The sequence below is a fragment of the Vombatus ursinus genome, unplaced genomic scaffold (genome assembly GCF_900497805.2).
Source record: "Vombatus ursinus unplaced genomic scaffold, bare-nosed wombat genome assembly UNPS02008996.1, whole genome shotgun sequence".
NCBI lineage: Eukaryota > Metazoa > Chordata > Mammalia > Diprotodontia > Vombatidae > Vombatus > Vombatus ursinus.
This window is the reverse complement of record NW_020948774.1, coordinates 11,767,019-11,784,436: the sequence shown is the minus strand read 5'-3', so window position 1 is coordinate 11,784,436 and position 17,418 is coordinate 11,767,019.

The window sequence follows — 17,418 nt, the reverse complement described above, 5'->3', positions numbered from 1 at the left end:
TCTTTCTTTCTTTCTTTCTTTCTTTCTTTCTTTCTTTCTTTCTTTCTATTTTCTGAGGCAATTGGGGTTAAGTGAGTTGCCCAGAGTCACACAGCTAGTGAGTATTATGTGTCTGAGGCTGTATTTTAACTCAAGTACTCCTGACTCCAGAGCCAGTGCTCTATCCACTGTACCACCTAGCTGCCCCCTTAGTTTTCTTTCTAAAAATGTTTTGAATGGCTCATTATTGAATGTTCATCTTTTCTTTTTTCATTTATAGTAAGTTCAAATGTCCAGGGGTGCATTTGAGATCCATTGCTTTTCAGAAAACATTATTCTATTACTTCCCATATTTTCTGGTAGGTATAGAATAGTCTTCTTTTATTTGAATTTCCTTTCCTTTCTTTGACAGTCCTGGTTGTTTCCAGAATTTGTTAATACTCAATGGAATCATTAAATTTAAACATTATCTTGGAGTTGACAATCTTTTTTTTTTCTGGAGATGATCTATGGATTTTTTTGATTATCACTTTTTTTCTGTGATTAGAAGTTCTGAGTGGTTTTTTTTGTATTATTTCTTGCATTCAGTTCTTTTACTTGACATGTTCTTCTGGGAGTATTATAATCCTTAAGTAATCTCTATTCATCCTCTCTTTGATATCAATGCTTTGTTTGCAAGGAAAGAATATTTTCTTTTAGCATTATTGCTTTTTGCTTCTCTTTTTCTAGATTGTCCTTCTCTTTAGTATATTAGCATTCCCAAATATTTAGTGTATTTGCATTCCCAAACATCCCAAACATTGCATTCCCTTTTGTTTCTTTGGTAAGACTTGCCAATACAGATCCAGGTTTTTTTATTTGGCCCATTATTTTTGCTGGGCAGGTCATAAAGTTGACTCTCTCAATTTTTATTTCTTGTTTAAATCACCCAGGAACAACATGTTGTGATTCCATGTTCTTAAAATTCACAGGGTCCTCTGCCTCATAAGGTATTGAGTTTTCTTTTGTTTTATAGTATTTATTCACTCATTCACTAGATCTGGAAACCATATTTCCTTTCACTGTTGATGCTTTCTCTTTTGGTTTATCTGTTTATGTTCAATAACTTTGAGTTTTCTTCCTCATAAAATCTACAGTAGTTTCAGCAACATTTTCCCTCATTTCCCCCTATTTTCTGACTACTTCCCCTACTTTCTGACTCTCTCACCTTTGATGGCGATTTCTCTGGGTGCTGCATCTCAAAGAATCTCAGCTTCCCTTCATGAGAGGCAAATTCACCAGCTCAGGTCTCTATTCCAAGTGACTTTTGGTGAGACTGATAGAAGTTGGCCACTTTTTCTTTGCCTTATTGGAGTGTTATGTAGCTATCCATGCATGATTGTTCCTCATCTATTAATCACATATGTCACCCAAGACTCTGTCCTGGCTGTTATCCCTCTTATTTTTCTCTTAACCCTCTGTACTCTTTCATTGAGTAATCTCATCAGGTCCCATGTTTTCCACCATCTTTTCTATGCAGATCATTTTCTTTTTTATATGCATGTGCAATCATGTTACACATATTTTCAATATTAGTCATGTTGTGAAAGAAGAATCAGAACAAAAGGAAAAACCATGAGAAAGAAAAAAAAGAGAGAAAATTGTATGCGTTGATCTGCATTCAGACTCTGTAGTTTTTTCTCTGGATGTGGATAGCATTTTCCATCATGAGTCTTTTGGAATTGTCTTAGATCACTGTATTGCTGAGAAGAGCTAAATCTATCATAGTTGATCATCTATGCAGATTATTTTCAAGAAGAAATGGAGTAGCCCATAGTCAACAAAAGGGTGAGAAAAGGAGTACTGGGGTATAAACTCAAAAATGGCACAATGATATCTGTTCAAGTCCAAGGCAAACCTTTCAACATCATAGTAATATAAGTCTCTACTCCTACCACTGATGCCAAGGAGGCCAAAGTTGATCACTTCTTTGAAGACCCACAACATCTTCTAGCAGCGACATTCCCAAAAAAGTCACATTCATCATAGGGGATTGCAATACTAAAGTAGGAAATCAAAAAAATAATTGGAATAACAAGCAAGTTTTGCCTTTGAGTACAAAATTAAAGAGGCCAGAGACTGATAAGTTTTGTCAAGATAACTTGCTGGTCATAGTAAACACTTTTTCAACAATCTAAAAGGCAGTTCTACATATGGACATCATCAGATAATTATTGTTAAAATCAGATTGATTATATACTTTGCAACCAAAGGTAGAGAGGCTCTATATGGTCAGTTAAAACAAGACCTAGAGTGGACTGTGGCTCAGATCATGAGGTTCTTACTAGAAAATTCAAAGTTAAATTGAAAAAAGTAGGGAAAAGCATCAAACAGTATAAGTGTGACCTAAACAATATCCCTTATGAATATGGCATGAAAGTGATGAATAAATGTAAGGGATTAGATCTGGTAGATAGAGTGCCTGAAGAACTATAAAAAGAGGTTTGCAATATTGTATAGGAGAGAGTTACAAGAGTAACAACAACAATAAAACCATTCCAAAGAAAAAGAAGAGAAAGAAAGCAAAATGGCTGTCTGACGAGGCTTTACAAATAGCTGAGGAAAGAAGGAAAGCAAAAGGGAAAGGAGAAAGGGCAGGATGTTACCAAATGAATGTGGGTTTCCACGGAATAACAAGGAGAGATAAGAAGGTTTTCTTAAATATGAAATGCAAAGAAATAGAAGAACACAATAGGATGGGAAAGGCAAAAGATGTCTTCCGAAAAATTACAAATATCAAGGAGATATTTCATGGGCATGATAAAAGACAAAAATGGTAGGGACTTAACAAAAGCAGGAAAGATGAAGAAGATGTGGCAAGACTATACAGGGGAACTATACAGGAAAGATTTTAACATCACCAATAGTCACGATGCCATGGTTACTGATCTAGAGTCAGACTTCCTGGAGAATGAAGTTAAGTGGACCTTAGAAGCATTATTAATAATAAGGTTAATGGAGGTGATGGAATTCCAGCTGAGTTTATTTAAAACCCTAAAAGATGATACTCCTAAAGTGTTGCACTCAATATGCCTGCAAATTTGGAAAACTCAAACAGTGGCCAGTGGATTAGAAAAGATCAGTTTACGTCCCAATCCTAAAGAAGGGCAATGCCGTGGTACATTCAAGTTTCTGAACAATCGTGCTCATTTCACATGGCCAGCAAGGTTATGCGAGCTAGACTTCAGCAATATGCGAACTGAGAATTACCAGAAGAGCAGGTTGGTTTTCAAAGAGGCAGAGAAACTAGAGACCGAATTGTTGAAATTTGCTGGATTATGGAAAAAAGCAAGGGATTCCTAGAAAAAAATAAAAGCATTCTTCATTGACTACACTAATAAAACCTTTTGACTGTGCAGATCACAATAGAATGTCACAAGTCCTGAAATAAATGGGAGTACCAAATCATCTTACTTGTCTCTTGAGGAACCTGAATGCAGGCTAAGAAGTAACAGTTAGAACCAAACATGGAACAGCAGATTGGTTTAAGATTGGAAAAGAAGTACAACAAGGTTGTATGATGAATCAAAAGTCACAATTACAGTTGCCAGGGAAAAATAGCAACAATTTCAGATATGCAGGTGATACTATTTATATGCAGAACATATCATGTGAAATGCCAAGCTGGATGAATCAAAAACTGAAATTAAGTTTGCTAAGAAAAATATAGACAATCTCAGATATGCAGATGATACCATTCTGATGACAGAAAGTGAAGAATTAAGAAGCCTCTTGATGAGGGTGAAAGAGGAGAGTGTAAAAACCAGCTTGAAGCTTAACATAAAAAAGAAACCTAAGATCAAAGCAACTGGTCCTATCTCTTCCTGACAAATAGAGGGAGAAGAAATAGAAGCAGTGTCAGATTTTATATTCTTGGGTTCAAAGATCATTGCAGATGGCAACTGCAGCCATGAAATTAAAAGAGGCTTATTCCTTGGAAAGCGAGATAGACAGCATACTAAAAAGTAGATGTCATCTTGCCATCAAAGGTCCATATAGTTAAAACTATGGTTTTTCCAGTAGCAATGTGTGGCTGTGAGAGCTGTAACATAAGGAAAGCTGAGTGCCACAAAATTTATGCTTTTGAATTATGACACTAGAGAAGATCATTGAAGACCTGTAGTCAGCAAGGAGATCAAATCAGTTAATACTTAAAGAAATTAATTCAGTATATTTACTGGAAGGTTAAATACTGAGGCTGAAGCTTAAATACTTTGGCCACAGGGTGAGAAGACAGGACTCATTGGAAAAGACTCTGATTTTGGGAAAGACTGAAGGCAAAAGGAGAAAGACAAGGCAGAGGAAGAGATGGATAGACAGTATGATGGAAACAACTAACATGAACTTGGCCAGACTTCAGGATATAGTGGAGGATAGAAAGGCTTGTTGTGGTATGATCTATGGGATCACAAAGAGTTAGACAAGCCTAAACACAACAACAACAACAATAACCTTCATGACTCCAGGCCCATTGCCTTATACTCTGTTCCACCTAGCTGCTCCTAGAAAATGCCTGGTAAGAAAAGGTGGAATGTTTTATTTGTAGAATAGTAAGGAGGCCAGTGTCTTTGGATCATTAAAGTCAGAAGACTGGAAAGCTGGTAAGGGTAGGGTATAAAAGACTTTGAATGCCAACTTTTGTATTTAGTCCTCAGGGTGATAGGAAGTCACTAGATTTTATCCATAGTGGGGTTGACATGGTGGAAAATCACTTTGTTCTCTGATAGAATAGACTGCAGTGGGGTGAGACTTATGAAGGCAGACCAGCCAGCAGGTTATTGTAATAGTTCAGGTGTGGAATGATAAAAGACTGACCCAGACTGGAGGTAGTATGAAATGAGAGAAGGGTGCATATCTGAGAGATATTGCAAAGGTTCAATCAACAGGTCCAAATCTGTAACAGATTGGATATTGTGGGTGAGAGATAGTGAGAAGCTGAGGATGATACCTAGGTTTTGATTCTAGGAGATTGGAATGGTGGTGGTGCCCTTAACAGTAGTAGGGAAATTTGGAAGGAGGAGTGTTTAGGAAGAAATATAATGAGTTCTGTTTTGGACAGTTTTAAGTTTAAGATGTCTTGGACATTCAGGTTGAGATGTCTGAAAGGCAGTTCAAAATGTGACTGGAGGTCAACAGAAAAATTAGAGCTGGACAAATAAATCTGAAAATCATTCACTTAGAGATGATTATTGAATCCAGGGGGATTGATGAGACTATTGAGCAAAATAATGCAGAGAAAGAGGACAAGAGGGCCCAGGACAGAACTCTGTGGGATGCCCATTGTAGGTATGACCTGGCTAAAGGTCTCACAAAGGAGACAGACAAGGAGCAGTCAGATAAGTAAGAGGAGAACCAGGATAAAACATTTTCCCCAAAACCTAGAGAGCAGAAAGTATCAAGGAGAAGAGAGTGATCAATAGTGACAAAGAGATCAGCAGAGAGATCAAGAAGAATAGTCCCATTGCCCTAATTTCTGCTGTATCAAGGTAGTAGTCTCTTCTTGGGTGTATGTTTCCTATGGCTGGCTACCTTATTCAGGAAAATGATGTAAAGAAAACATGCTTATTTGATTTTCTCTTGAGAAAGTTACATATACTATATGCATCAGTGAATCATGGTCTCCATTTCTGTGGTCCCCTACTCTTTTAAAAGACACTGTTGTGGCCATAGAACTCTCCCTCAAAAACTCTACTGTAATTGATTTTTCTCCCACAACCTTATTGAAACTAGATTTAAATCATCTCCACAATACTAAGCTGTTATTTGGTATAGGGAAGACATCGCTCCAGGAACTCAGAATCACTTACAAAAGAGTGTTTTTCCTCTCACAGGTCTTGGTGTAACATTCTTTTTAGGTGACAAATCCAGTGTATTTAAAAACCTAAACCTCAGTTGTGGCGAGGATTCATTATATCCCCTCATTAATGCTGCAAGTTTATCACAACACTCATCTCTCTCAGATAGAGGATTATGTAACAACTTTCAGATACTGTCCCATAACTTTTTTCAGGACTTGTAAATGATCAAATGAGTATGGTAATTAATAGTGAGATTATTCCTTAGTGGGCTCCATGACCTCACTCTGATATGTACTTTTCTATAGTCCTCTAAGTCTCTCATTCTGATCTTTATCTCTTATACATGTTAATATCCATAAATCAATTGTTTTTCTAAATATCACATTCATAGCTTCATGATATTTACCCAATCACTAAAGAGTAATATGACACTTAACAAAACTTTGGTGAATTATAAGGCAAATTAACAGCAGATATTCAAATAAATTGCTAGAATAAAATAAAAGCCATAAAAGAGTTAACATAATATATTCATTGCAATTATCGAAGGACAAGCATTAACATTCATAAATGATCAAGTGGTAAATGAGGTGCAATTCACTGCAGACAAAACAGAAATAAAATTGAAAAATAATTCAATTAAAAAACTAAAAAATTCTCCCCAAAAGGACAGAAACAAATTAATAGCATTCATTAAAAGAAAGAAAATCTAAATGACAATTTCAGTGAGGAAGAGGAAAATGAAATATTATTGCTAAAAATGAAATAGTACATTTAAAGTGAATCATATCAAAATCAAAAGAATAAAATGTTAAAAATGGAAAAACTAGTGTTACAAAAACTCTGATACGTAATAGACTTCTTCAAAAGCACACTTTATTGTACTAAATTCATCACAAGCTGTAAAAGAAAAAAATGAATGAATGCATTATTAAAAAGAAAAATCTAAGTGAGAAAAACAAAAAACCTAGATCAAAATAAAAAAAAACTTTTTAATACTGGTGAAATAAATCCTTGTATAAGAATAAAATTATGCACCCTCTGGGTCACATGACCAACAAGATGGAGGATTCGACACTTTTTCAAATTCTCACAACTTCTCAGACATCTCCAAAATAAGAATTATGCACAAAGAAATGAAGCACTTCCAACTGTCTCCACAGGCTGATACAAGGACTCTAAACAGATAATGAATCAATAAGCTAACAGCAGAGGGTACTAATTCCAAACCTCTAATGTGCTTGCTCAGCACCTCCTTCACTACTAGACACCATGTTCTGGCTGGGCTACATAAACCAACCCACTGGTTTGCAACTTGCCTTCTCCTTTCTGTGCCATAGAAAAGTGGTCAAAGGATATATAAACACTTCTCAAAAGAAAAATGATAAAATATCAAGAACTACGTAAAATTGCTCTAAATCACTAATAATGAAAGAAAAGCACATGAAAATAACCCTGAGGTTTCACTTTACACCCTGATGACAAAAGAAGCAAATAGTCAATGTTGAAGGCGTTGTGTGATGATAGGATCACTTGTGCATTGTAAGTGAAACTGTGAATTGGTACCACCATTTTGGAAAGCCATTTGGAATTAGGTAAATGAAATGACTAAAATATTCATCCCCCATATACACAAAAATATTTATAGCAGCAATTTTTGTGACAGCAAAGAACTGGAAACAAAGCGGATGCCCATTGATAAGATTATGGCTAGACAAATTGTGGTACATGAAAGTAATGGAATATTACCATGTAAGGAAATGATAAAAGGGATAAATACAAAGAAGCATGAAAAGATCACATAAATTAATAGAGCAGAGTCAAGAAAACAATATACACAATGATTATAATGATGTAAATGGGAAAAAAAGACATACACAGATCAGAAGAAATGTGACACATTGCAGATGTTTTCAGGCTTTTCTATCATCTTGATCAGTTATGCTAATTTTTCCTCTTTTTTTCTTTCTTTTTTCTTTGAAAAATTATATTTCTTACATAAGACGGCTCTCTGAGAGAAAGTGGGAGTGCCACTTGGGAAAACTATAGTGATATAAAAAAAAAAAGAAACATCAATTAAAAATTTATTTTAAAACTAATGATTCATTATTATGTAAGGCCACTAAAACTTTTCAGAAGTGTCCAGAGCCTAGCTCTAACATAAAGTCCCAATCTGTGAACTAAAACTGTAAAAATGAGTAAACAATAAAAGATAAGGACCTATTACAATGGTAGAGATGGCCAAAACAAACCCAGAAGAAAATGTCACTGAAACAACTAGAAGCTAAATCTCAAAGAAATGCACACTTAGCACAAGATTACAATGCCTAGAATAAATGGAGCATGAGTTTTTAAAAATATGTTAAAATATACTAAATAAAATGAAATCACTAGAGTAAAGATTATGAGGTAGTACATCAGAGTTGTTTTAATTTGCATTTGTCTAATTAGAGAATTTTTTCTTCTTTGTATTTATAGCTTTGATTGCTTCCTTTGAAAACTTCCTTTTCATTCCCTTTGACAATATGCCAGTTAGGGAATGGCTCTACTTAGTTCCATATTTTAGAAATGAGACATTGTTCAGAGAAATGTACTACAAAGACTTTTTTTTTCCTATTTTCTTGTTTTCTTCTAATGTTAGCTGCAGTGGGTTTTGTCTGTGCAGCAACTTTTAAATTTTATGCAATGTAATTTTCCATTTTATCTCTTGTGATAAAATTTCTCTTTTTTGGTCATGAATGATTCCCCTCTCTTTAGATCTGACAGGTAATTTCTTCCATGCTCCACTAATTTGCTTGGAGTAGTGAATAATGTCCTGAACTTGGAATAAGGAAAATGAAATCATTCCTCTTACCACTCAGTAACTGTATGACTAGGGAATGATCACTTAACTTCACTGCGCCTTAGTTTTTTCATATGTAAAATAAGGATAATAATATCTGTAACATCTACCTCACAGGATTTTTGTCAGTCTCAAATGAAGAAAAAAAAACTTTATAAAGCACTTTGCAAGTTTTAAAGCATTACATAGAGTACAGATATCAAGATTTTGGTTGTATTATCACATTTACTCACATTAAACTTAAGTCTACTAAAAATCCCAGATCTAAACTGCAGTTTAGGAAAGACATTGGTAAATGCATAAACTGAAGCATTTTTAAAGAACAACTAGAATGGTGATGTTCATGCCACGTGAGGATCTTACGAAGGAAAAGAGGATACTTAGACTAGAGAAGATAATTACCAAAGATGTGACAGCTATTTTCTAGTTGTTTGTAGAAATGTTACCTGGAAGAGATACTTGACTTGCTCTCTTTGGTCAAAACAGTAGAATTAGGAGCAATGAGGGGAAGTTACAAATGCAGATTGAGATTGTATGTTTGAAAAATATTCATAGTTCCTACTTAAAGCTACCTATGAAAAAGTAGAATGGGCTGCCTTGGGAGGTACTGTGTCCCCCCTCATTTGAGGTGTTCACTCAAAGGTTAGTTGCCCATTTGTTGGCTATGATGTAAAGGGAGTTCTTTTTCAGAAACAGATTATCAGGATTAAGATCAGGATTCTTAACCTTTTTGGCATCTTCTTCTTCTTGCTCTTATGCTGGTGACTGTCCCTCCCCTCACCTTTTTAAATTTCTTATTAGGTGGTGTTTTTTCCCAGTAGATTGTAAACACCTTGATGTCAGGAAGTTCCTTTCTTTCTCATATTTATATTCCCAGCTCTTAGCATAGTGCCTGGCATATAGTAGGTGCTTAAAAATGTTTACTAACTGACTCTGTTAGACTCCTTTGGCAGTCTGATAAAGTCTATAGAGGCCTCAGAATGTTTTTAATAACCTGAAATAAATAGGATTACAAAGGTAATCAATTATATTGAAATACTATTATTAAGATATTAAAAAGTTCCACGTTCACAGGCATCAAATAAAGAACGCTTGAACACCAAATTCTCTTTCCAACTCTAAAATTCTGTAATTTTGGAGAAACTGCCTGGATTTCAGTGCTGGCTTTGCCAGTAATTGTGTGACTTTCCTCCGTGGTAAAAAACAAAGACAATAGTAATTATACTTCATGGGTTTATTGGTGAGGATAAAGATATGTGAAGTTCTTTTTAAAACCTTAAGTACTATAGAAAATCAGTTATCCTTATTTGTAGTAGTAGTAGTAATAATATCATTAGTAATACTAGACAAAGCTAAAAAAGATCATCTGTTACCACTTCTTGCCCAATCCATAAAACTCAACAACATATCTGATAAGGGGTCTGCACTCACACTTCCAATGAAAGAGAGTTTACTGCTTTGTGAGGTATTCCATTCTATTTTTAATAGTTTTTCCCCATACAAAGCTGAAATCTACCTCCCTGTAACTTGTTTTTTGGATTGACATCAGAAGAGATAGAGTATGTGAAAGATTTGTAACACTAAAGTACTTTATAAACAGAAATTATTGTTATAGTTTTCTGCATAAATTGTATTTCTAAGATAAAAAAAGAGTTTTATGTAGGTAACAATAGGACAATCTAGCAGTATATACAGGTTTATTTAAAAAAAAAACCTTCATTTGGGCAGAGCATGATTTTCAAAAAAATTGTCAGGGATTTGCTGATGGAGAAATTGAATCTAAATTGTAGATTTATATGTATTTGGTTGTTCATGGTTTTGAAGACTAGCAAGCTCTTCGAGGCAGCATGAGTTTAGAAATAAGTATTAGCTAAGGCTGCCACATTATTTATATTAAATCTTTTTGTTAGTACTAAGAATTTTCATTTTCAATATGACTACCAAGGTCCTGAATTTCTAAACTAGAATGCTATGTTATTGACCTCAAAGACATTTGTTCTTATAACACACTAAGCTCTTACTGACTAAAGCTTCTCTTTTTCTACAATTTGATTTAAGCAGAAGACACACACCATGCACTGTTTACTTGCAGTTGTTAGATTTTATTTTATTTACAAATCTTAAGCATATGTTGAGTCTAAGAGCACATGTCTCCCTAAGCAGTATTGCCCACCCAGAGCTAGATGATTCACAGAATAGACAGAGATGCGATGGATCAAGCAAGGGTTTTTGAAGATGGGTGAAGACATGCGTGTGTTTGTGGGTAGTAGGGAAGAAGCCAGTAGAAAAGGAAAGATTGGAGATAAGTGAGAGTGTAGGGAAAACAGAAGGAGCAATATACTGGAAAAGATGCCATGCAATAAGATCACTTGTGCATTTAGTGTAGTTTGCCTTGACAATGAAAAGGATCACTTCTTTATGTGACAGAGGAGGGGAGGAGATAGTAGAGAAAGGTATCTGAATGAGTGAGATGAGGAGACAAGAAGAGGATGCTCCCAAAGAATGTAGTCAATTTTTTCAGTGAAAAGGCAAGTTCTCAGCTGAGAGGATGAGAGCAGAGAAAACCATTAGAGATATAGGGAGGGATGAAAAGGTTTGGAAAAAAACTGCTGTGATAAGCAGGATAGTGAATCAAATAGGGATTGTAAAAGGATTGCCTAGCTACAGTGAATGCCAAGTTGAAGCTGGGTCATCTCATGACATGGAGGTTTCAGGCTGGGACTTGCAAATCATCTAGTTAGCCTCAGGGTAGAGTCATCCCAGGACTTATGTAGTAGTTTGTAGTTAAAAGCAGGGGGCCAGGGCTTTGGGTAGGGGGTGGAGCTGCTCTCATAGGGGTGAGATGAGCAAACAGTATGGAATTGTAGCATGCCAGAAGGACTGACAAAATAACCCATCCAAGAAATTAAATCATGAAAACAAAGGAGACAAAACTATGCCAATGAATGAAATGAATGAAGCATTTATTATACAATTATTATGTACAAAGCACTGTACTAAGTGTTAGGGATTCAAATAGTAAAACAGTCTGTACTCCCAGGGAGCTCACATTTTAACAGGAGAGACACCACACTAGGTGGTGCAATGGATAGAGCAGTGGGCCTGGAGTCAGGAAGACTAGAGTTCAAATACAGCCTCAGGCACTTACTAGCAGTATGATCTCAGGTAAGTCACTTAACCTCTATTTGCTTCAGTTTTCTCATTTATAAAATGGAGATAATAATAGCTCTTACCTCTTACTATTATGGTGAAGATCAAATAAAATAATAATTATAAAACACTTAGCATCATGCTTGGCATATAATAGGTGCTATGTAAATGTTAGCTATGATGAGATGATGATGATAGAAAATTTCAGCTGGAAGATCGATCGAAATATCCTATGGTCCTTAGAGTACCATGACAAAGTAGATGATAATGCTTCTTTTAAAATTTTATTTCCACTGACAAAATCATATTAATTACTGATGTTGAGCCATTTGATAGTGCCAATGACTATGGTGACAAGAACCTTCTTTTCTGGATTTTTAATAGATGTGGCTATTGCACCTGCAGGAGCAGCTACAGGGCTGTGCCTCTAAAGTAGTTGCTTACCAGGATACTGGCTATGGTCAGTAAGCTGGAAAATATTGATATTCTAAAGGCTTTTGAGACTCATGTTCCTGGGCTGTCTTTATCAGTGTCAGAGGGGATATAGTGGTCAAGGTAGTGGTGGTAGTGGTTTGATTTTCCTAGCACATGCTGCCACCTACCTCTCCATTGGGTGCCTTGCTTGCTGCTTTAGTTAGGTTAACTTATCTACCCTGTGTAATGCTTTGGTTTGAAGTTGGTGGGGATGTTTGGCCCCTTCTCCATAAGTGATGTTCCCCTGAATTATTGCTGTGAGGACTGGGCTAGGACCAAGACCTTTGGTCTAGGGGTATACTAATACTTCTTGAATTGGTATACAAGCTGTTGTGCCCATCTGCCTATTGGCAACAGTTGGTCAGCAGTTGTTGCTGGTAGTGATGCGGAAGGCAGGTCCCTTCTCCACAATTACTTCTGCTTTCAATGATGGCTGTAGGAAGAGCGCTAAAAGCAAATCTGGTAGTCTGGAGGAAACTGTCCCTCCCAGGGCTCATGGTTTAAGAATCTTGAGCTATCTCCATCAAGGTCTGAGAGGAGATGGTAGTCAGTGTGATGTTTTGACCTGCCAGGGACATGCTGCCCCTTGTTTCTCCCTTAGGATCCCTTGCTTCTTTAGCAGCGCTGATTAACCTGCCCTACAAATGCCAATTAGTGGGGATGGATAGCCCTTTCTCTACTATAGTTGGCCTTTCTGGGTAAAGGCTGTGAGAACCAGGCTGGAAGCAGAATCAGTGTTGGTGAGAGGGAAGGAATACACTGAATGTGAGATCTGAGACCAAGGGTGCTGGAGAGATAGGTCAAGAAGGTGAAAAGACCAGCCCCTATAGCCACAACCCAGAACCAGCCGTTAGCACACTCATGTTCCCTCCAAGTCAGACCATTTTCCAGGTTCTAGGTCTTTGGAATGATGTCCCTATAGATATTCCAAGCCAAGGAGGCCACCCTTGGCAGAAAGGAACATCCATGCAAAGAAAATAATTGAGACAATAAATAACTTTGTTAATCTATAATGATACAAAATAAACCCACAGAAACCAACATAATTTTTATGGAGCAATAAAAAATCCAGGAGGAAATAAGAGAAGAAGAGTCATATTCAAACTACAACAAAATGCAATGTTTATGCAAAATGCATAACTAAATTTCATATGGATGTGTGTGTGCATAGTCAAGGTGGAAGAGTATGAGGAAGCAGTACAGCTTACTACCGTAACAAATCTCCTCCACAAAGATCTAGAAAACACATCCAGACCAAACTCTTATCAGAAAAAAAAACAATAAAAAAATCACAATGAAGCATTTTTTTCCAGTCTAGGGCAACTTAGAGAGGCAGTCAGAGACGTCTGCAAACATTGAAGTTTAGTCTATTCAGGAGCTCACTTGATGCTAAGCATTTCAGTGCCCAAAGACTGAAAAAGGACAGAGACTGGGCACCAGGGCAGGAAGCACCAGGGCTCAAAGGTATCCTAAAGTTTCCCTTCAACTTGTACAGGAACAAGTGCCATCTGCCAGTTCTGTTTTACACAGACCAGTTGCAGGTGACAGATTCAGGGCAAAGAGAAGCAGTCAATATACTTAGAAAGGAACAAACTCCTGAAGCAAACAGTAGCTTTGTGCCTCTGGTTTCAGAAACAGAGCAGATGCTCAGTTCTAGCCTCTACTACAGCATGGGAGCCTGCATGGAGTACCAAGAGCAGAAATTCCAGACTAAAGAGGAGCCTGTAGTTCAGTTGCTCTGAACCTACAGAGCCTCCCAGAAGACTAGTAGTGACTAAGTCTTGCAGTCAGCTGCTGAAACTTCCATACTTGGAAAGCTCAGCAAAGAAGGCAGTGAACAGACCTCCCTTTGAATCACATCGTATTGAGAGCTTTGAAAGCTTGCGGGCCTCCAGCTTGAGCTGTGAAAATATCAGAAGAATGCGTGCTCAGGCCAGATACTCTCCCCAATAGTTAACAGAATACTCTTCTGGGAGACTTATGTACTTAAAATTGTCTCTATGCATCCTGCCTTTGAGATCAATATCTTTTGCTATATGGACAGCAAGTTTTCCTTTCATGCAATTACATTTTGTTTCTCTTCTTCCAGATTGTCCTTTACTTCTTTGTATTTACATTCCCAAACATTTGTCTTTTCTTTTTTTTTCCTTTGGTGAGATTTGCCAATGCAGATTTAGGTTTTTCTGTTCTGCTCGTTATTTCTGCTTTGCTGGCCATAAATTAAGCTGTCACAATCCTCATTTTTCTTTTAAACCACTCAAAAACAGTGTATTCTAGTTCAATGCTCTCTTCAAAATCCACAAAGTCTTCTGTCTTATCTGGTATTGAATAATTTTCTTTATTTTACAATACTGAGAGAATTGTGGGAATTGTATGAACCAACTGACTCCATCTTGTAAAAAAACCTGATTCCATTTTGAACCTAAGTTTCATTTTCCTGTAAATTCCACCTACTTATTAATCATGAGAATTGAGTGACATCTTGTTCCACATTCAGAAAAGTCTACCTGTTCACTGTCCCCCATCCCAACTCTCAAAACTCAGTCATCCTCCTCTCGACTAGGAAAGTCCTTAATTTTCCTACAATTGGAAATCAGATGACCTAATTTTGTATCCTGGTTTATATCCTGTTAATTGTTGCTTTAATGCATAAAAATCTGTCTCCCTCCCTCCCACCCAATATTCAGGGGTAAATCTTGAGAAAGCAACAGTATTAGATTGTTTTCTTTAGGAAATACATGCAGACACACACACACACACACACACACACACACACACACACACACACATGCACACTCTTCCAGAATGTCCAAGAGAAGATATCCAAGGACCAGACATGGGACAACTGGTATTCAAGATGAAATGATTAAATGGACATTAGGAGTGGGTTACTAGGACACTGGGAAACTTGATGTTAGTTAATTTTTTTTTTTTTTTTTGGTGAGACAATTGGAGCTAATGGCTCGCCCAGGGTCACACAGCTAGTAAGTGTCAAGTGTCTTGTCTGAGACCAGATTTGAACTCAGGTCTTCTTGACTCCAGGGCCAGTGCTCTATCCACTGTGCCACCTAGCTGCCCCGATGTTAGTTAATATTGATGATCATTATTGCATTACTTCAACCTTTTGTTTCATGGTGTTTGCTGAGTTTCCTTGGTTACTTTGGTGACACATAAGTCTTCCCTCTCAAATTAGTCCATTGTGAGTCCTCCGAACAGTTTGATCTGTAGTGGGACTTATGTATTATGAATATATGAAAAACCTTATAGATTTGGCTCCTAGGTAAGTGATTCATGGGGACCTCATCTCCCAGGAATCAAAGGGGGAGAATCGAGGTAATTGTGGGAATTGAATGAACTGCACTCACTCCATCTTGTGACTCAATTCTGGACCCAGCTCAGTTCCCTTTCTATTCAATTATGGATCTAATCCAATTCCTGTCTTGTGAAAAAATTTTATAATATATAAAAAATAAATTGAAGAAATAAGTACAGGGGAAGAGGAAACTGATCACTTTTTGAAGACAATACCATAGTCTATTGAGAGGCCCCTAGAATCCAAATGAAAATTAATTTAAACAATTACTTCAGTAAATTTGCAGAATATAAAATAAATCAACACAAATGGCTTCCTTTATATAGAATGGACCATGCAATATATTAAATGTATTTGTATAGTAATATATTATATTAATTTTATATTAATGGTAGTTAATAATTTATTAAAATATAATTATTAGTATTAATATATTTAATGTGATAATAATAATAGTAAAATTATAAAAATAAAAATGGTATCTAATTTGTTTTTTCAGTGCCATAAGAAATCCAGTGACTGAAGAATTGTTTTATAAAGCTAGAAAAAAATAATAAAATCACCTGGAAGAACAAAAGATCAGGTTCCAACAGTAATGATTAAAAAAAAAGTGGAAAAGAAAAGTGACCAGAAGTTCCAGATATTAAGCTATATTACAGAGTAGTAACTACCAAAACTATTTGATACTGGTTTAAAAAGAGAAAAGTTGATCAGTGGCACAGATTTGGAACACACGAACCAAAAGCAAATCAACTTAAATACAATAGTACTTGATATCAAATACAATGTAATAGCTACTGAGGAAAAGAGCCATTTTTTAACAAAAGTGCTCAAGGAACACTTGATGAAGAAATTCTCTCTGTGTGTCTCTCTTTCTCTGCCTCTCTCTCTTAATATAAATATATATAGGCATAAACATGTCATTATATTACTATATACATATGTGTATGAATATGATAATTATATCTGTATGTGTATGGATCTATGAATGTGATAATGATATATACATATACCTATGTTATAAAAAAGTAAGCTGTCCGCTATCCAGAATGAAGGTTCATAGTTTCATGGATGATCCTTTTTTCCTATTCTTCATTATCTATGGAAATATTACATGTTAACATGATGAGCATGTATATATATGTATATATATGCACTATATCTGCAACTTAGAGTCTTAGAGAGTTGCCTAGAGAACTGAGAATTTGAGTAACTTGACCCACATTCACACTGTAATATTTCAAAGATGGGAATTGAACATAGGCCTTGTTGGCTAGGCAACCAGTTCACTTTCCATTAAAACACACTGACATATATTTTAGGATACTTTCTGTAGTAGCAGAGTACTGGAAACAAAGTCGATACCCATCAACTGGAAAAAGGTTGAACAAACTGTGGTACATGAGTACAATGGAACATCACTGTACTGAAAGAAACAATAAATATGATAAAGACATATGAAATGATGAAAAATGAATTAAGCAGCATCAAGAAACAACATACATAATGACTGCGGCAATGTAAATGGAAAGAATGACCAAAAATAAAAACTGAATGTCTGGAAATTATAAAGATCAAGTTTGGCCCCCAAATACTGATATAAGATTGTATTTGTGCAGAGGTAGGGTTCTTTGGATATGGCACATACATATCATATTGGTCTTTGTGGTTTGTTGGTTAACTTTGAGGAACTTATTTTTTTTCTCTTTGTTATTCTTTGTTACAAAGGTTAGTTCTCTAAGTTGAGAGTAGGGGGGATATATTAGAAAACAAGATATAAAAACCAAAGATGAGATTTTTGAAAAGGAAATCATGGGTCTGAA